The sequence below is a fragment of the Dendropsophus ebraccatus genome, chromosome 6 (genome assembly GCF_027789765.1).
Source record: "Dendropsophus ebraccatus isolate aDenEbr1 chromosome 6, aDenEbr1.pat, whole genome shotgun sequence".
Classification (NCBI taxonomy): Eukaryota; Metazoa; Chordata; class Amphibia; order Anura; family Hylidae; genus Dendropsophus; species Dendropsophus ebraccatus.
The window spans coordinates 42,702,730-42,723,769 of NC_091459.1; positions in this window are offsets into that span (position 1 = coordinate 42,702,730).

Sequence of the window (21,040 nt, forward strand, 5' to 3'; positions counted from 1 at the left end):
ATTTGGGCTGAGAGGTACAACTATGTCTGAGTAATTCTTTTAGACATAAACTGCCTACAGAGGACTGATTTGCAATCAGAGACACTAACTGAGAGCTGAGCGAGCAGGAGGCTGGGCAGCATTGATTATTCATGAAGAAGAGGTAGGAGGAAGGAGTGCAGAGGTGTGCCAGAGTGCGGCACAAACAACTCCTCTTTGACTCTTCATTACAGTAGGAGATGTGAGATAATCCACTGCCCAGAAAATTACCAAAAGTCACCATGCTCACTAGGGGACTGCCAGCTACAGCACACTGTCAGCACCTTAGGTAGGGACCAAGACCTGGCAGATTCCGTTTAAAGAGGTACTTGAAAGGGGGGAAAATGTGTCAGAACTTTATACAGGCTTGTATATACCTCTATTTCAACAATCTCAATTCTTCCAGTACTTATCAGCTGCTGTATGTCCTACAGGAAGTGGTATATTCTTTCCAGTCTGACACAATGCTCCCTGCTGCCAGACTGGAAAGAATACACAACTTCCTGCAGGACATACAGCAGCTGATAACTACTGGAAGGCATGAGTTATTTTTAAAAAGAAGTAATTTACACATCTATATAACGTCAACCTAACATGTTAATGTCTAATTTAGAGAAAAATTCACATGGACACAACCAAAGAATCCTCTTTTATTTATTATAAAAGACGTTTGTAAGATGGATGAAACATGAGTAGTGGCCTTGTAGGTGTAGGATAATGGCTTCCACAGGCTGGCGGTAGGGTTGCTGATGGTGACCACCCTGCTGAGGAGGTAATGAACCAATGATTTGACAGTCACAGACTTTACTTAGAGGAGGCACTTGAACTTGATACAAGAAACATACACATATACAAGGTGCACACTTGCAGCAAGTCTCTGTGTCGATTTAAGGGGTAGACCAGAGGAAACATTTTTCTTTCAAATCAACCAGTGTCAGAAAGTGCAAGAGATTTCTAATTTAGTTCTATTAAAAAAAAATCTCCAGTCTTCCAGTACTTATCAGCTGCTGTATGTCCTGCAAAAAAGTGGTGCATTCTTTTCAGTCTGACACGGTGCTCTCTGCTGAAACTTCTGTCCATGTCAGGAACTGTCCAAAGCTGTAGCAAATCCCCATAGAAAACCTCTCCAGCTTTTCATATTGGAAAAATATACACCACTTCCTGCAGGACATACAGCAGCTGAAAAGTACTGGAAGACGGGAGATTTTTTAATGGAAGTAAACTACAAATCTCTGGCGCTTTCTGACATTTTTTTTTCCGCTGGAGTACCCCTTTAAGTGCAACTTACTCAGATGTCATAATCCCGCTCCAGGACCTTCTGGCCTCAGCTGCCTCTCCCGACATAGAAGTGTAGGTAGACTTCATATACTACCAATGTCTTCTCTGTCACTGATGGAAGTTATAAGCCACTTTTTTCCATGATGTAAACAGCAGTAGCACAGGGCGGGATTGTTTCTGAACCAGCAGCTTCGCACAGTTCACTTGTCAGGACCCAGCACTAATCTTGTTCTTCTGCTATGACGGCTTCTTCCTCTTGCTTGTGCTGTGACAAATCACAGATTACACTCCCTGCCCATGTTATGTGAACTTGCCCACAGATTGATCACATGGTCCTAAGACAATCACAGTCACACAGTAGTCTCTCCCTTCTCTTGCTAACTACCTGTGGTTACATGGCATCCTGGAGAGAACTAGTCTGCTGCCATGATGCCAAATCATACAAACAACAAAGAAACCAGCGCCATATTTTTATTTAAGTTTGCAGTGCTTTTTTGCCATTGTTGACTCTTCACAGTTGTCTTCTATACAGCGGCTTTCTTGGTCAATCACTGTTCTGAGAAGTGAGGCATAACTCTTTAAAGCGTACTCCCTTCAGGACCGGGCAAATTTTCATTTTTGCACTTTAATTTTTTTCCTCCTTGTGTTTAAAAGTCCATAGCGCTGGTATTTTTTCACCTAGAGACCCACACAAGCCCTTAGTTTTGCAGTACCAGATCTACTTTGCAATGACAGACTTAATTTTTCAATAAAATATGCTGAGTGACTGAAAAAAAATTGTGCAGTGAAATTGAAAAAGCTATTTGTTTTAATTTTCATTTCAATGATCTAGGCAAATTATATTTTTAATATAATTAACTTTTTATTTTTAAATACCCACAATCTGCCCACACCAAACCGCTTGTACCTTCGGATAGCTGCTTTTAGTCCAACATCTGTCCTGGGGTCCGTTTGGCAGGTAATGCAGTTATTGTCCTAAAAAACAACTTTTAATCTTGCAGCCCTGTGTCAAACTGGCGTGGCCTAGATTGTGTATGCATTAGGCTGGCACATCCTCTCTGTCCCTCCTCCCCACCCTCCTCATCATTAGGAATGCTCCAGACAGATTTTCTACTATTCATCACCTGTGTGAGCACGGTACATGGGATGGATCGTTAATGCATCTGTGCAGTGTTCAGACAAGTGAGGAATAGGAGAATACCTGGCTGGAGCATTCCTAATGGTGAAGAGGGCGAGAAGATGGGACAGAGGGGTGTGTCAGCCTAATGCACAGACACTCTAGGCCACGCCAGTTTGACGCAGGGTTGTAAGTTTCATAGTTGTTTTTCAGGACAATAACTGCATCACCTGCCGAACAGACCCCAGGACAAATCATGGATTAAAAAGCAGCTATCTGAAAGTACAAATGGTTTAGGGGGCAGATTGTTGGTACAGAGTCGCTTTAATTTTTTGACTGCTTTTAAAAAAATGTAAACCTTTAAAAAAAAACTAAGGGGGAGATTTTTAAAACTGGTGTAAAGTAGAATTGTCTTAGTTGCCCCTAGCAACCAATCAGATTCCAACTTTCATTTTTCAAAGAATCTGTGAGGAATGAAATGGAATGGAATCTGATTGGTTGCTAGGGGCAACTAAGACAAATCTCCCCCTAAATGTTTTACAATTGCTCTGTTACCATCCTTATAAGACTTTTATTTTTTGGTCTATTTGAAGTCTCCCTGGGAGACCAATAAAGACCAAACACAGGAAGTCCCAGTCCTTTGGGCGCTCACACAAGCAAAGACACCTGTTCATTATGCAGATTGTATATCAACTGGGGGCAATTTACTTAGGTTAATTATATTATTAACTTTTGCTAATTATATTATGAGCTATGTAGCTTACCAGGTGACAATGCCCTTTGTTTTGTAACAATTCAGTCAGTATAATGTCAGTGTGTGGTTACAGAGGTTTTGGTGCTGTGTGACAGGAGAGCTGACCATACAATGCGAGCACCCCCAATATTGTCTGTTACTAAATGTGAAGGGAGACACCTACTGGCCATATGTATAATGTTGTAAAACTTAAAGAAAAAAAGTATATTGCAAAACTGCTTGTGATTGCAACCCCTATTGATTAAAAAAAAAATCTCCTGCAATGGCATTGCAGTAACCCTGAATTGACAAAACTTAGTTTTGTAGAAAGAATTTACATAATTTATTCTGCTATAGTAAAAAAATATATATATTCAGTCTGGTGAATAGGCCGGTGACAGGAGGCATTGAATCTTCAATGTAAAACTGCCGGCATTATGAAGGGGTGTTTTGCAGAGCTTAGCTAAACATTTGTGAGTAATTGCTGTATTACAGAACATCCATTTGCCTTGATTTTGGAGTAATACTTAGCTTTTTGTTTTTTATAAACAGTCAATTAACTTGTCAAAAACGATCATTTAAATCTATCACGACTTTAAGCTGCGCTTTTCCTACCAGCACCCACTGCAGATGAATATGCTTTTCTTGTGTGTTGGAAATCAAACAATTATTTTGTGTTACTATTTTATTTCCTGCCACCGATTCCCATCATCCCATCATTTGTCAGCTGAGTCGACCAACATTATCATTTCCATGAAGCGGTTGCTTAATACTTGATCCTTAATGATTACTGACTACACATGTCCACCCTATGATTTCCTGCAAGGTAAGCCTTATGCAGACTTTAGGAAGTGGCTGACATCATTCTCTCCTGATTACATATTTATATTTAGATACAGTCTTATATAACTGAAAATTGATATGAGAAATTCCAGTTGTTTATATTTTATTTAGATCAGACTGTGGCAGAAATCACATAAATCAGACTTCTGTTTCTGGCATTGATATCATATCATATTGTTAAGGGTATCTTCTAATGCGGGAGGTGGTTTACCCTTGGCAAGTAAATAGAATTTTTGTCCTCAAATAGCTCACATGCTAATTATGTGACTGCCTGACAATGTTTGCCATCAATAGACTAGAGATATTTAACCCTTTGAGGACCAGGCCCAAAATGACCCAGTGGACCTCGCAAATTTTCATTTTTGTGTTCTCGTTTTTTTTCCTCCTCTCCTTCTAAGAGCTCTAGCACTTTCAGTTTTCTATCTACAAGGCCATGTAAGGCTTGTTTTTTACAGGAATAGTTGCACTTTGTAATGTCGTCTTTCATTCTACCATAACATGTATGATGAAACCCCAAAAATATTATTTATGAAGATATAAATTGGTGAAATTGTAAAAAAGAGTGCAATATGGTAATGTTTGGGGGTTCCTGTGTCTACGTAATGCAGTATATGGTAACAGCGACATGATACCATTACTCTATAGGTCAGTCGGAACACAACCATATGCAGGTTAGACAGAGTTTCTAATGTTATATATTTTTTATATGAAATGCTTTTTTTGCAATTATTAAGAAAATTGGCCTATTGTGACACTTATAACGGTTTTATTTTTTCACCTACGAGGCTGCCCCTGTAACTTACAATTAAACGCTGCGACGTTTAAGGGGTCAATGACACGCTGCAGTGCGATCGCTGCAGCCTGTCATTGAGAGTGAGGGCCGGGCTGCTCACTGCAGCCGGCCCCCACCTCCTATGAAGCGCACTCTGGAGCGCGCTTCATACCCCAGGATGTACCGGTACACCCAGGGTCATCTGGGGACAGTCACCCATGGCGTACCGGTACGTCCACTCCTGGGTTATCTAGGGGTACTCCAGCACTTTTCTTTTTCTTTCAAATCAACTGGTGTCAGAAAGTGCCCGAGATTTGTAATTTACTTCTATTAAAAAATCTCACGTCTTTCAGTATGTATCAGCTGCTGCATGTCCTGCAAAAAGTAGTGTATTCTTTCCAGTCTGACACTGTGCTCTCTGCTGCCACCTCTGTCCATGTCAGGAACTGTCCAGGGCAGCAGTAGCAAATCCCCATAGGAAACCTCTCCTGCTGTCATGGACAGAGGTGGCAGCAGAGAGCGCTGTGTCAGACTGGAAAAAAAATACACCACTTCCTGCAGTACATGCAGCAGCTGATAAGTACTGGAAGACTGGAGATTTTTAAATAGAAGTAAATTAAAAATCCATATAACTTTTGACACCAGTTGATTTAGAAATAAAACAAAAATCACTGACATTCCCCTTTAAGTGTTAACCAAGACATACTGAATTGGAGTGAATGGCTTACTGTGCATTCTAGCCTTGGATGTCTGGTATTTGTTGGATGTTATAAAATTGTCTTACACATACTTCAGACCATGGTGTGTCTTATGTGTCAGACCAAGCCAAATAAGTTCCTTACAATAAATGTTTAGTCTATTGAACTGCATTGCTGCATATCTTCATCAAACGTTAGCCCCGGCTCTGATTATGAGCCCTTTACATTACATATAGAATGTTTAGAACCTGATTAACTATGTCAGCGGTGACGCCTGGATCATTAACAGCGGGGCTTAGTCATTCCACACCAGGAATCCATATTTCGGAGGCATTTATGTGCCCGCTATGGGCTTCAATTAGCGCGGCTGTAAAGCTAACTGCTACTAGCGGCACTGGAGTGATTACATTTTCCAATAAGTACAATATCCAAATTTAGAAACCTGTCACATTTTCACCAAACATAGGCCATGTGCCAAATTGTATAATGCTTTCCATCTCTGCCTAGAGGGATTTAATTACCTTGATTATATAAGACACAGGGGCCAAGCATCAAGCCATTGAATTATCATAAGTCAACTTAAACACAATCCATCTCGGCGGACCCACCAGCCAGGAGGAGTCCCCATTTCGGTCTTTGCTGTTGTTTACTTTGTAGCACCAGGTGTTTACATCAAAGCCGCCCTCCTACCAGCCCTCTTGTTCTCCCGTTGTCTTGTTTTACAACTACATACATTTCAGTATGAGACGTCAAGAGTCATTTGAGTGAAGAAAGAATGCTGTGAGGTTTCCTTCCCTTCCAGGTGATCTCATATTTCTTGCCGTTTTAACTCTGTGCTGAAACATACATAGGGATTTATCTTCCTAGGTGAATGTGAGGTGGTTTTAGACAAGCAATGTATTCCATATGCATTAAAAAAAAGGAAAGTCAAAAAATCTCTAACATCTGGGGCTACAGCCCGGACCAGGGGCTACGACTTCATAACAGTGTCCTACTGAATCAATGTAAAGCCATTGTGATGAAAAACCGGGTTGTGCCACGTGTAAAACTACACAGCCTGACAAAGTATTGTGGCTTAGCATAACTTCTGATTTATACCGACCAATCAATCAGTACAAAGTTGGACACTATTTTAACAGACGTAAGCTATGTTCACACACCATAAAATGAAATAAAAAAATGGAGACCGTCCAAAAATTGTGGACTTATAGGGGAGATTTATCAAACATGGTGTAAAGTGAAACTGGCTCAGTTGCCCCTAGCAACCAAACAGATTCCACCTTTCATTCCTCACAGACTCTTTGAAAAATGAAAGGTGGAATCTGATTGGTTGCTAGGGGCAGCTGAGCCAGTTACACTTTATACCATGTTTGATAAATCTCCCCCATAGAGTGATATATACTGCCCCAGTCTAAGGCCTCTTCACATGTCAGGAAAATCTATCCTGATTGCTTATCCGGAAATCTGGATAGGGTTCTATGGGGCACGAACAATAGTCCCAGAAAATAACATATAATTGTCCAGAATTCTGGCACAAATGCCCCATAGAACCTGAAGGGGGCATCCGGAGTAGCTCCAGATTCGAATATGGAAACTTCCCGGAATTCTAGATGCTTTGCTTGGCAGCCCAGGACGGCGTCAGCACTCGGCAAGTACCACCAGGTGCTGAAGCTGTCCCTTTAACTAAACAAGCTTCTAATCAGATACACATAGAACCCAGATTTATCAAAGGGTGTAAAATATAGACTTGTGTAAAATGCTCACAGCAACCAATCACATGTTCTCTGTCATTTCACCAGAGCTGAAAGCTGGGCTGTGTTTGGTTTTTGTGGGCAGCTTACACCAGCATATATTTTATACCCTTTGATAATGTGGCGCAGTGTGCGACAGGACCGGGAGCCATTGGCTCCTGACCCTGTCAATCACCCATCTGGCCAGCATTATGCCTCTAGGCCACAAGAAGCTGTGTTCTACCCTCAGTGTTGTGGCGGGTGAAGAGAAGGGGAAAAGGGGAAATTAGAGGAGGAGGAGGTATGTTTCTTGATATTTTCCTGAATACTCTTGAAAGGCTTTCTTATCCGTGTTTCCTGATTGTAAAAATGGTCATGGAGGTGTGAAGGGGGCCTTATAGTTCCAACTTAATGTGTCCCAAGGACATACCTTTCCATATATGTGCCTCCAAAGATATAATGTGTTGACATATGTACAAAAAAAAAAAAAACTATATTCAGGCTGGATAATAGACCCCGGCCATGATATGGCATATAGATGCTAAATTCTAGTTTTTCAGTATAAAAGCCCTGAAGGGGTGGCCCAGCAATGAACCTACCCCAGCTATTTGCTATTTTTCCATGGTATATAGATACATGTGCCGAAATGAAGCAACCAAAAAGAAAACAGCCATAGTTTACAATCCTGGCTATATTCATACAATAAACAGTAGTTTTATATTACTAAAGTTTTATATTACAAACTAAACAGCTTTAGTTATGAAATAATAAAAAAAAGCATTGTAAACCACTTTGAGGATTTAAGAATCTGTTCGTGCATGCTTCGGGAAAATGTTTCCTTTTTATTTTTTTGGCTAAGAGAAAACTGAAATGGAGGACAGACATCTTTTGAAATGCATATGAAGTTGACCATAGACATAAAATAGCCAAATGCAGTCATCCCCCCGGGCCTCCCCATAAACATACACGTTCATGTTTATTCAGTAGGGTGGAGGAAGATTTTTGGCAGTGGTTTATCTCCCAGCAAGATTAAAGGCCCTTTCACACAATCCGATTATCGGCAAGGAGTGTTGCTAGAAATGTTCCTTCTCCCATGTAAAGGTCTCAGCGCTCAGCCAAGGTGCAGGACAATGGCCACCCAATTGCTTTGGGCCACACATCTCCCTGTATAAATAAGGGATGTGTGGTCGATAGCAATACATTTAAATGGCTGAATGAACAATACAGGGATCGTTTCAGTGATCTTAACTTGGTTTTAACTTATTACCTATAAAAGTTAGCAAACTTTCCGATAGATTTATTTTAAGGGGTTATGCAGCCTTAGGAAAACATGGCCACTATCTTCCAGAGACAGCACTATTCCCAGTTGTCTCCCAGTTCAGGTGTGGTTTGCAATTAAAGGGGTTATCCAGCGCTACAAAAACAGGGCCACTTTCCCCCTACTGTTGTCTCCAGTTTGGGTGGGGTTTTGAAACTCAGTTCCATTGAAGTAAATGGAGCTTAATTGCATCTGCACCTGAACTGGAGACAACAGTAGGGGGAAAAGTGGCCATGTTTTTGTAGCACTGGATAACCCCTTTAAGCTCCAATTCACTGAAGTTGCAAAACCTGCACCCAAACTGGAGACAAGAGTGGTTTTGTCTCTGGAAGAAAGTGCCATGTTTTTCTAACACTCATAAACCCCTTTAAGCTTTTTAGAAAGCTTCACCTTACAAGTAATGATGAGCAAATTTGCAGATGAACCCAAACTCTTGCCATTTGACTCCCAGCAGCTGGAGAAGTTGGATGCAGCCCTAGGACTACCAGAAAGAAACTGGATACAGCCTAAGGTCATGTTCACACTGGGTATGAACATCAGCCATTGTTTAACACTGCCATGTCAAACAACAGCCAATGCCTTACATGTCACCTGAATATCTTTTGATTTCAATTGGAATGCAGGAACATTTCGGTGTGCCCGCACTCCAATTTACCATTGACCACAGTGTAAAGTACGGCTTCCAGCACAGCCTATTTTTTAAGGCCACTGATCAATGAACTGCGGAAAAAAGACCTGTCAATTATTTTCTGCGGTCACAAAGAATAACAGCCGTAGTGTACATAGTGTATATACACCAAGGCCATTGTTCCATACACTTTAATGTAATCGTAAGCTGTCAATAAACATCAGACGTTGTTTATAGCAAAAGTACAGTGCATGAACATGGTCTAAAGTTGTATCCATGTTTTCCATGACTCCCTAGGGCTGAATCTAACTTCCTCAGCCACCGAAAGTCAAATGCTGAGCATACAGGTTTGGCTGAACCCAAACGTTTGCAAACTTTGCTCATCATTCAGGCCGGCTGAGTTTGCACAATAGTTTTTCATTCGCCACCTACACACTGTATGAAAAGCCTTGTGAATGCATTTTAATAACTCTCACATGTGTGTTCAACCTTTAAGAGTAAGATGCATGTGCAAAACTATCATGTGTAGGTTTATGACATAACATGGCATAGTGAATGAGGAATATTGTAGGTCCTATAGAAAAATAGGGGAAATTCTCTAAGTGTATATGAACGGCAAATTATCGCAATAATTTGCTCAATGGCGTCACTGCTTAACTAATAGCAACTAGCAGACCAGTGCTTTTAGTGCAGAGCAATGTAGGGGAGATGAGCTGCATATCAGGAGAAGGAAGCAAGTGCAAAATGAATGTATAGGTAAAAAAATATATATGTTTGCTGAGATGAGAACACCCCTTTAATAAAGGCCTTTTCCCTTTATTAAATTAACTTACAAAAAAAAGTTCCACTTTGTTTTCCCGTCGGTCGTCAGAGAATGGAAACAAGAGTTTAAAACTGACAAATAATTGTGTTATTTCAGTGACCACATTGTAACTGCTTGTTTCCACATTACAAGATCACCAATTTAATAAACAGAAAGATATGGTGGTGCTGTGAACCACAACTATTTTGCCCCGGCATACATGATTCACTTGTTTTTAGAGAATGCACTTTGCAGGAACATAATAAATCATAATAGCGGACAATACTAAGAGGTTGCAGCACAGAACATTGGGCATCTCTTCCTCTTCGGCTAGGTTCACACTACATTTTTGCAATCCGTTTTATGCAAATAAATGATGCATTTGTCTGCATCCGTTTTTTTTTTCCCATTGACTTCCATTATAAAAAAAAAAAAAAGGATCACAACAAATGCGTTTTGATCCTTTTGATCCTTTATGAACACAAATGCATAAAAATGGATGAAAAAACAGATTTTACATAAAATTCTATACTATTTTAGAAATATGTCTATCCCACTCGAAAACTCTTACTTATACAAATTACAGGCGGCCCTTCTTCGTTATGCATGGAATAGGAGGAGGGCAAGGGTTGGCAGTAAAATACTTTACTTGTCGGTGGCCAATGGTAGACTAGGTTTTCGCAATGTGCAAAATTACTACTATGCCACCGTATTGGATCAAACCAGGCAATGGTTCCACCCAAATCATGACAAACACTGGGTGCATATAGAACAGGGGGTATAGCTCCTAGATCTCTTCCAACACTCCTAAATGCTCTATTCATGACAGGCTCGTTACCTAGCACCCTTGCCCTTAGTATCACCCTGAAAACAAGTATTACAGTGTGGAGTAGGGTGGTAATGCCTCATGGTCTACTTCCACTTAGAATAAAAGACCAACCACTGGATTACCTATCTCACAACATCCCCAATCTCAACCTATCCTTATGGCTTAAAGCTGGGTTGCACACGGTGGGCCGATTGTGGTCAGGTTCTCACTTACTGTCTTTTATAGACCTTATGGAATCATATGCACTTCCCAAATGTGATCTAAATAAATACTTGCAAATTAGGCATTACCTATATGGGGTGTGCGGGCCTGTCTTCACCCAAGATGCTATATGAACTTTTCTTTTATAATACTACAAAATTGAAAAAAGGTATCTCTAAGGCATACCAGGCTATATGTGAGGTTACGTTTACAATAGATCTCCCTGCCTTAGTAAATGGGGTAATGATCTTCAGGCTGATATACACATGGATGACTGGAAAGGAGCCTTTAGACTACCATCTCTGGTCTCAAAATGTACTAATCATTTAGAAGTTGCCAGGAAGATCCTATATAACTGGTACTATAATCCAGACAAACTAGCAAAAATTTATCCTACATGCTCCAGTTTGTGTTGGCGATGTGGGGTGGACACAAGCTCGCTCATTCATATTTTTTGGTCATGTACTCTAATACGCCCCTTCTGGAACTCCATTAACCTAATCCTAACAGATGTTTTGGCAAAACTATTTATTTGCGACCCAAAATGTGCCCTTTTACACTTAGAAATTATTGATATGCCTCTGGAGGAACGCTCTATAGTGTATCATGTGTTAGCAGCAGCCAAAATAGTTATTGGACGTCATTGGAAGTCCCCCATTGCCACTATCAAACAACAGGTAATCACCTCGGTTAACTTTAATTGTCAGATGGAGTGATCTATGGCAGCTTATCACCATAATTATGGAAAAGTAGAAGCATTGTGGAATAAATGGTCAACTTCTAAGTATTATCAAGTTTAGCACACAGACAATATTGACGTTTTAGGATATAGGGTATCCCGGGTATACAGGTATACTCCCTGGGATCCCTTGTGGCGCCGTAGAAAACTGACTGTCAGTTTTCTATTTCTACTTCTATTCATTGAATAGCGCCTGAAGAAAACCCTTGTCAGTGCACATTATGGAATGCACCCGCATCAGAACTCAGCGGCGCAAAAGATTATCCTGCCGCTACTGCAGTACAGGCCAGGATGATCTTTTCTGAGACAGGCCATTCTGTGACCCGGCCGAGCCAGGAACGGCCGTTCTCATACCAAATGTTAACATAGCCACAGGCATATATAGGGTTTTGGGGATTCAGCCAATTGAAACTCCTGCTCATTCTAGGTTTAGAGTCAAATGGGCCGTCTCACTAAATAACAAACCACCTTCCTTGTAAGAGAGTAGATAGATAGATAGATAGATAGATAGATAGATAGATAGATAGATAGATATCAGCCACTGATTAGAACTACCATTGGACTTAAAAGCCTAGAATAAGCACTAGAACTACCATTGGACTTAAAAGCCTAGAATAAGCACTCCGGTTGGGACCTCTTTTTCAATAACATCTACTTACCTCCTTGACTCCAGCACTGTTGTCTGCATTCCACCACACTGGAGGCTTCCTGGTCTTGAGATGTGACTCTGCAGTTCTGCTCAGCCATTCAGCAGCTGTAGCGTGTGTCCCGCTTCTAGATCAGGCCTGTGACATCACATCGCAAGACCAAAAGAGAAAGACACTAAAGTGGCCAAAAGCGGACGGCGGCACTGGAGCCATGGATATAAGTGGATGTTATTGTTTTCACTCTTACAGGGCATTTCTGAAAAAAGGGTCTCAGCTGGAGTACTCCTTAGAGGCTGCCTTCACACATACCGAGGTTCACAGTAAAATCTGCTGCGATACTCGTTACCTTTATAGCCTAGGGCCCTGCATTCTGCTGTGAGAATGTAATGACATGTTTATTTAGCTGCTATGTTAGTAAAAATAATAACCAGCCCATGCTTACCGACCCGCACTCTTGCTTGAGTTTCTAGGTCTTGGCTCAATGACAGCCCACCCAGCCAATCACTGTCTGCAGCAGGACAGTGAACTAATTGGTTGCACGTGCAGTGTCCCAGAACTCAAGGACTACTACTCCTATTATGGCCATTTCTATTGCTGTGTCCATGCCTGTTCTGGTAAGTGTAATGTGCATTCTCATGTGTATTCTCATGTATTCCTGTGTATTATTACATTGTACAGTGGTATGCAAGGCTGTAGATCACATGACCGTGCCAGTGCCCTGTAACCATGGTTCCTCCAATGGCCGACTAGCTCTGGCCAGGAGCAACCATGTGACCTCCCACTTCCTCCTAACAAGTTAGTCTTCCCCCTGCTCCCAAGCAAGGAGGGTGTGTGTCGTCCCTCTCCTACCTCACAGGAGTTGGACTTCTTCTTTGCAGCTCCCACTTCACCACTAGAAGTGTGGATTGAGTGCTCTGCTGTGTTCAAGTCTTCGGCTGTATCTGCCTGCTCAAGTGTCCGGAGTCTTCTCTCTCATCTGGGTGTCATTCCGTTATCTCTCCTCATCGCTGCAAGGATTCACAGCAAGTATTATTCTCAAGCTAATCCACCCAGCAACGCTATCTCTCTCATACTCCTACTCCCATCATCCGGCACGTATTCTCACAGCCTATGCAGCATCACTCCTGCTTTATTTGTCAAAGCCTGCTATATACCCGGTTGCATCCGGACAGAACTGTTGCTACTAGTTACCTCATCTATAATAAAACTGCTGTTACTGAACCCTGGCATTGGTGTCCACTAACTGGTGCCCTGACTAAGTGCAGCGAAGAATCGCATGCCCATCATCACCCGCAGATTTCACAGACCGGCCCTACAGCTGTGCCGCCCTCAGGCCTATACCGTGACAAGTATACACCCTGCAGCTGCCCCGGTTATTGCCCGCTCATAACACCAGCACTGCGAAAGTGGCCCCCAGGGGCCAGGGCATCGCATTTTTGGCGTCACAAACAGGATACAGACTGTGTTATGCCAACTGTCAATGCCCCCAGAACTGTACTGAAACCCTCTAGAGACTTTGCTGATTGCTATGTGGTTGATTGAAGTGTTTCGGGCCCTGAACTGTACACAAGATGGCCGCCGTCTTCTTCAATTTCTGGCTGCGCCATACCCCGGTGAGGAGGGGGTTAACAGCCATGCTGCCAAAGCGCGGGAATCGCCCGGCGCCATAGACTTTCCATTGACTGCTCCTGGTTGGCTGCCCGGGCTGGATGACGTTATTGTTGCTGGGCAGATTCTGGAACCTGATCCTTCAGCCTGGCGCTCCTCCCCTTCCTGCTACAAGTTCGGGCCAGAGTGTGGCAAGATGGCGTCCTACAAGGAGTGTGTACCTGCCGCTGCCGCACCAGTGCAGCTGGAGCCCTCCGTATCTCTGCCAGCGATCGATCCAGTGTGTCTGCTAGTTCCGCTACCTCCAGACAGCGACTCCAGCTGGGGCTCCGTTGCGTCGGACGACTTAGGTTCCACCCGGGCTTCCACTCCACTCTGCGCTGACCCGGACGGAGGACCGTCACCCGCCACCAGTCCTTCCCCGGAGCCCGGCCGTTCCAGCGAGTCCGACCTGGCCTTCTCCACCGGCGGATCCGTGTCACCTGAGAGCATCCAGCATGTGAGTGACCCGGCTCCAGTAGCCTCGGCCCCCAGCCCTAAAGAGGGGAATCCGGCTAGGGCCTCCAAAGTTCCCGGCCTATGGCGACCCCCAGAGTGCGACTCGCCACCCCTGCCTCAGTGGGTATTCCGGGACGAGCCCAGGATAGTGAATTTAGCAGAGGAGATTTGCCAGGCTCTTGCCGCACTGCCTCCGGCGACTAAAGCTGCCGACACCAGGGCGACTGCCGCTACAGCTACCGCCGCCGTGGCCAGCAACACCCACTCCAACCAAGCCGGCCTAGCAAGGCCACCACCGCAGGTGCCCTATCCCGTATATGCTCCTCTGTGGGATCACCCTTACACTCCTTACGTGGAGTCGGATGCTGCATCTGAGCGGCTCTTCATTCACAAGCTGGAGCAACCCCAGCCGGATGAGGCCCCCCTGGAGAGAAGGAGGGGCACCGTCACTAAGTTCGATAAGAAGCGGGGTTATGGCTTAGTGATGGACTCCTACACCGGCCTCCTGCTATTAGTCAATCGCCGGGCTGTTATGGGGGAGTACCAGCCGGGCTACATGAATAACCTTACCCCTGGGGAAATTGTGGAATATACCCTGGTGGGGGGTCAAAAAGGTCCCTGGGCTGCAGCTGTGACCAGGCTTAAAAAGGCTATACAGAGGCCCTTTCTGCCAACTCCTTCAGAAGACTGGGACGAGGACTGGCAAGACTTTAAGCCCCTAGGCTCCCTAAAAGCTGCCTATGGAGCTGCTGGATCTACTACCACTGCAGCCTGCTCTTCTGCTCCTGCTGCTGTGGCTAAAGCTGCCTGCTCCACCACTACGATTACCTATCATGTGGCCCCCATCATTTCTCCTGTCACCACGGTAACCCCTAGTGTTGTGGTCACTACTGCACCCAGCGATGCTGCTGCTCCAGGCCCTCCACGCTTCTACTACCCATGGGAGAAGAAGCAGGAGACAAAGAAGGGGCCTAATGAGGTTCCTCCTGCCTCTTCCCAATAATTGAGACCAGAGCCCTTAAACTGTTTTGTTGTTTAACTGTTTTGTTCCAGTTCCTGCAACGTTTAAGGTTCGTGCCTGGTCCTCCTGACCAAGTTCCCTGTACTAACCAGCCATGAGCTGATGGACACTTACAATAACAAAAGGTTCTCTAGTGCCTGTCCCAGAGCCTTTTACACGGACGATGTTCCAATTGCCTAAAAGAGACTCTACCTAACAGAGACACTTAACCCATTCCTTCCTAATGCACTTTCCTGTGATTGTGTGTTCCACACAGGGTATTATTGCACTTTTTCTACTATTGCATTCCGGTGTTATCAAAGTCTTTGTATTTCCTCCTCTGAGTAAGCACAAGGTTACATAGATTGCCTCAGAGTAGAGCGCCTCTTTTGTAAAACAGTATATTTTACAGTGTCTAAGTCAGATAGCTCCTCCTCTGAGTAAGGGAAGTCAGTTTACATATACCTCAGAGAAAGTCCAGATTATGTAGGAGTGTATTTTCTCATCCAGTCTCAGTATTGTGTATTATTATCATATCTATAGCTGGAAAGATTTAGTTGAGCCAGTTTGTATGCAGATTTTCCTCAGATTTTCATTCAGATTTCTCTCAGGTTTCATTCAGATTCATGTGAGCCAGTTCTCCTCAAGACCTCGCAGTATTTGTTGTCTTTTGTGTTTTCCTTCCTTTTTGTTTCCAGTGTCTGTTCACCTCCGTCTTGTCCCAACACAGTAGTTATCACACATAGTCATACCTAACATTCACACTGGTCCATACATATTGCACCTTGGATATCTTTTCGTGTGTTTGGCCTATTGGATAATTGTGTTGTATGATTGACCGGTATGTAAGGGGCCCCCATGTATGTTTGCTTTTATTATTTTGTTCTTTTCTCTTTCAGGTGTCCAAGTCACTTCACAGAGACACGCCAAGGTAGTACACAGGTCTTCACGTTCTCCTCCAGTAGGGTAACACATTTAACAGAAAACCTACTGTCTAACTGGCTGGAATATGGAGGGTCACCCGCCAGCAGTTAAGTTGTCCTGGCTTACACGTCAGATGGTTCACGCACTAGCTACCTGGTCGCCAGAGTACGTTAGGCACCCCTAGGTGAAGTCCTGCCACTAGGGTTCCTCATTCTCTCTCTCTTCTCACCTGTGCCTTGGGCGTGGGAAACACACACCTCATCACACTCACTCTCGTCATTCATTCCTGTTGTTTGGTTGTCCAGTCTATTCATGTCTGTTGCCTTCTAGATTCGCCGAGGTCGGCTCAAACTTGCTAGGGAGGTATGCAGTGTCCCAGAACGCAAGGACTACTACTCCTATTATGGCCATTTCTATTGCTGTGTCCATGCCTGTTCTTGTAAGTGTTTGCACTGCAACTGCTGCTGGTTTTCCCCTAGTATTCTCTGGTAATGTGCATTCTCATGTGTATTCTCATGTATTCCTGTGTATTATTACATTGTACAGTGGTATGCAAGGCTGTAGATCACGTGACCGTGCCAGTGCCCTGTAACCACGGTTCCTCCAATGGCCGACTAGCTCTGGCCAGGAGCAACCATGTGACCTCCCACTTCCTCCTAACAAGTTAGTCTTCCCCCTGCTCCCAAGCAAGGAGGGTGTGTGTCGTCCCTCTCCTACCTCACAGGAGTTGGACTTCTTCTTTGCAGCTCCCACTTCACCACTAGAATTGTGGATCGAGTGCTCTGCTGTGTTCAAGTCTTCGGCTGTATCTGCCTGCTCAAGTGTCCGGAGTCTTCTCTCTCATCTGGGTGTCATTCCGTTATCTCTCCTCATCGCTGCAAGGATTCACAGCAAGTATTATTCTCAAGCTAATCCACCCAGCAACGCTATTTCTCTCATACTCCTACTCCCATCATCCGGCACGTATTCTCACAGCCTATGCAGCACCACTCCTGCTTTATTTGTCAAAGCCTGCTATATCCCCGGTTGCATCCGGACAGAACTGTTGCTACTAGTTACCTCATCTATAATAAAACTGCTGTTACTGAACCCTGGCATTGGTGTCCACTAGCTGGTGCCCTGACTAGGTGCAGCGAAGAATCGCATGCCCAACATCACCCGCAGATTCCACAGACCGGCCCTACAGCTGTGCCGCCCTCAGGCCTATACCGTGACAAGTATAACCCCTGCAGCTGCCCCGGTTATTGCCCGCTCATAACACCAGCACTGCGAAAGTGGCCCCCAGGGGCCAGGGCATCGCACACGGGCCGTCAGTGAGCCGGGATCTGGAGACTCAAGCAGGAGTGCGGGCCAGTAAGCATGGGCTAGTTTTTAGCAATTTTTAGCAATAATGCAGCTAAATAGACATGGCTGTCATTACATTTTCGCAGTGGAATGAAAATATGACAAACTCGCAGTGTGAAATCTGCTGCAAACTCGTACATGTAAAGGCGGCCTCAAGTTTTGGTTTTTTTTCGGGCATAACATACTGATGGGATATCCACAGGAAAGCATCAGGTAGCAGACACCTACATCGATCAGCTGTTCAGTGGACGCACTACCCAGTCAATGGTGCCGGACGCAGTTGTCTCTGTTCACTGTGTATGGATGGGACTTGGTTGCTTCAGCTCAGCTGCCGTACACCACTACACGGTGACAGAGATAGCTGCTTCTGGCCCCATTCACTGTATAGTGTGTCTGTCAATCTGTCATGGATTGCTCATCGTTACGTTTTGCCCATAAAATCTCTTTAATTTAATTTACAAGATACAAGTTCATGTTCGTTCCCTAAAATCTGTATATCCATCTGCTCATCTCCTCCTGCTCCATAACATAATGCTGGCAGATCAGACATCTTGTTGGACTGACCAGTCTACTTTAAAAGCCTACAGATTTAACTGTTGCCCTACCTAGATTTTTTTCCACATATGGTTATTTATGTTTTCAGAGGTAAAAGTAGAATTTGGGGAAAAAACAATGAAACAAAAATTACATTTGCCCAAATGATCTCATTAAAGTGTCGCTGTCGTTATAACCTTCAAAATCTAAATCATTAGTAGATGTGATATAAAGCAAGTTTGCTATATACATAATTTTTTTTTAGATATCATGGAAACCACAGCACTTCCTGTTTTCTGACTCTTTTTCTCAAAAAACAGGAAACAGTCAGAAAAGAGGAAGTCCTGTGTATCCCAGGCCATCTGAGCGCTCACAGAGAAGACAGTCATGTGATTGATGGACACATTGAGCCGTGACTCTCTGTTCTGGCCGGGATTCCGGAGAGACTTATATTTAAGCTCCAATTGGGAATTCTGAGAAGAAGGATACGCACAAGAGGTTTTCTATGTGGACTTGCTACTACTCTGGACAGTTCCTGACATGGACAAAGATGGCAGCAAAGAGCACTGTGTCGAACTGGAAAGAATACATCACTTCCTGCACAACATACAGCAACTGATAAGCACTGGAAGACTTGAGGTTTTTCAATAGAAGTAAATTACAAATCTGTATAACTGTCACCAGTTGATCTGAAAGAAAAAAAAAATGCTGGAGTACAACTTTAACCTGTCCATGGAGTATGATGTAGGCTTAAGCCATCTTGGCCATAAAGTTTGTAGGCCACCTCGGATCCCAACTAAAAAGGCTGTCTTATCCCTTATTGCAGTGTTTCTCACCTCCAGTCCTCAAGACCACCAACAGGTCAAGTTTTGTCAATTATAGAGGGGCACCCCAGCTTGGCATCCTTCTCCATGAGCCAGAACAGAGCCACGCTGTAAGGTTACAAACCCACTTGGCGGGTCTGCAGCGAGTCTCCATGCTGCGTTTTTGCAGCGAGACTCGCTGCAGATCCCGGCCCTATGCTTTTAATGGCAGACAAACACGCAGCAGGGATGTACATCCCTGCTGCGAGTTTGTCTGCAGCCCACCCCATTAACCCCCCCGGCCGCCGGAGCTGATACTTCACCTGATCCCGGCTCCGGCGGTTCCCGATGTCTTCAGCAAGCCGGAGCGGGGACCAGGTGAAGTATATGCTCCAGCCAGCCGCCCGCAGCCCCGGCCGCCCGATCGCCCCCCCCCCCCGCAGCCCCGGCCGCCCGATCGCCCCCCCGCAGCCCCGGCCGCCCGATCGCCCCCCCGCAGCCCCGGCCGCCTGATCGCACGCCCCCTCGCAGCACCGATCGCTTACACGCCCCCCTGCAGCCCCGGCCGCTCGATCGGGGGGGCGTGCGATCGGTGCTGCGGGGGGGCGTGCGATCGGTGCTGCAGGGGGGGGGGGGCGATCGGGCGGCCGGGGCTGCGGGGGGGCGATCGGGCGGCCGGCTGGCTGGAGCATATACTTCACCTGGTCCCCGCTCCGGCTTGCTGAAGACATCGGGAACCGCCGGAGCTGGGATCAGGTGAAGTATCAGCTCCGGCGGCCGGGGGGTTAATGGGGTGGGCTGCAGACAAACTCGCAGCAGGGATGTACATCCCTGCTGCGTGTTTGTCTGCCATTAAAAGTATAGGGCCGGGATCTGCAGCGAGTCTCGCTGCAAAAACGCAGCATGGAGACTCGCTGCAGACCCGCCAAGTGGGTTTGTAACCTAAAAGAGGATCCAGGTCTGGCAGACATGCCTTGTGCATAAAGATCAGCTTCAGAGATCGATTAATCAAGGTCACCAAGGAAACGGAGAAACAGCTGAAGATGGACGTGATCTGGCTTTCCTCTTAAGTCACTAGGAAAGCTTCAGAATTGCTAGTTTTAGAATTGAAGAGTACATTATCTGGATACAGGTCACACACATGATCCTATTTACAACCTCAACTGCTGCCCATATATTACAGTATGTGACAAGCAATATGTGATACAGCTCAATCACATGGTGGGTGCACGAGCTCCTGGGTGTTGGCCAGACGCCAAAATGCATCAAAAAGCTGGAAGTAGTAGGTGATGGAGCTGGAACTCAGGGACGTGGATCATTAAAACATAACTTTTATTTGTTCATTAAAATTAGTACTTCAAGACAGGACCTACGCGTTCCGCGCTGATGCGCTTAATCATGGTCTCTAATAGGTTACAGTATGTGCTTAAATGTTATTATAATAAATAAAAAACACATTTACTTCAACAATGTAAAAGGTCTGAATGGGGGGGGGGGGGATCGGCCGGATGCCGAGGCAGTGATACGTGCTGAAAGGAGCTCTGTCCTGAGACCGCTAGCACAGCGGTCCAAGAGCCTTCCAGAAACCCCTCTTACCTCAAGCCTTGTTCTGGAAGGCACCAATGAGGTCCCAGGGTAAACATACAGTCCCAGGATCTCCAGCATCGGGACCCCTGGACGCATTCCTATCGGCAAGTCCGGCAGCGGCCACCTGCACAGTCCGCTCAGCCAGCTCTCTCAGAGCCTTCCCAGGACTCCACACACCCACCTGAGGAAGGAGGAGACATTTCAGGGCTGGAGTCTGTCGGACAGCCCCGCTGACAGCCCTAATGACAGGAAACTGCTGGAAAAACAGTGGGTAACACAGGGCCGACCTATGCACAGTAACTGCGCCACAAGCGCCCACTATCTTGGCACAGGCGGCGGCAGCTTCTGGTAACACAGAATTGCTACCTACTGGCTCCCAGTCACTGTTA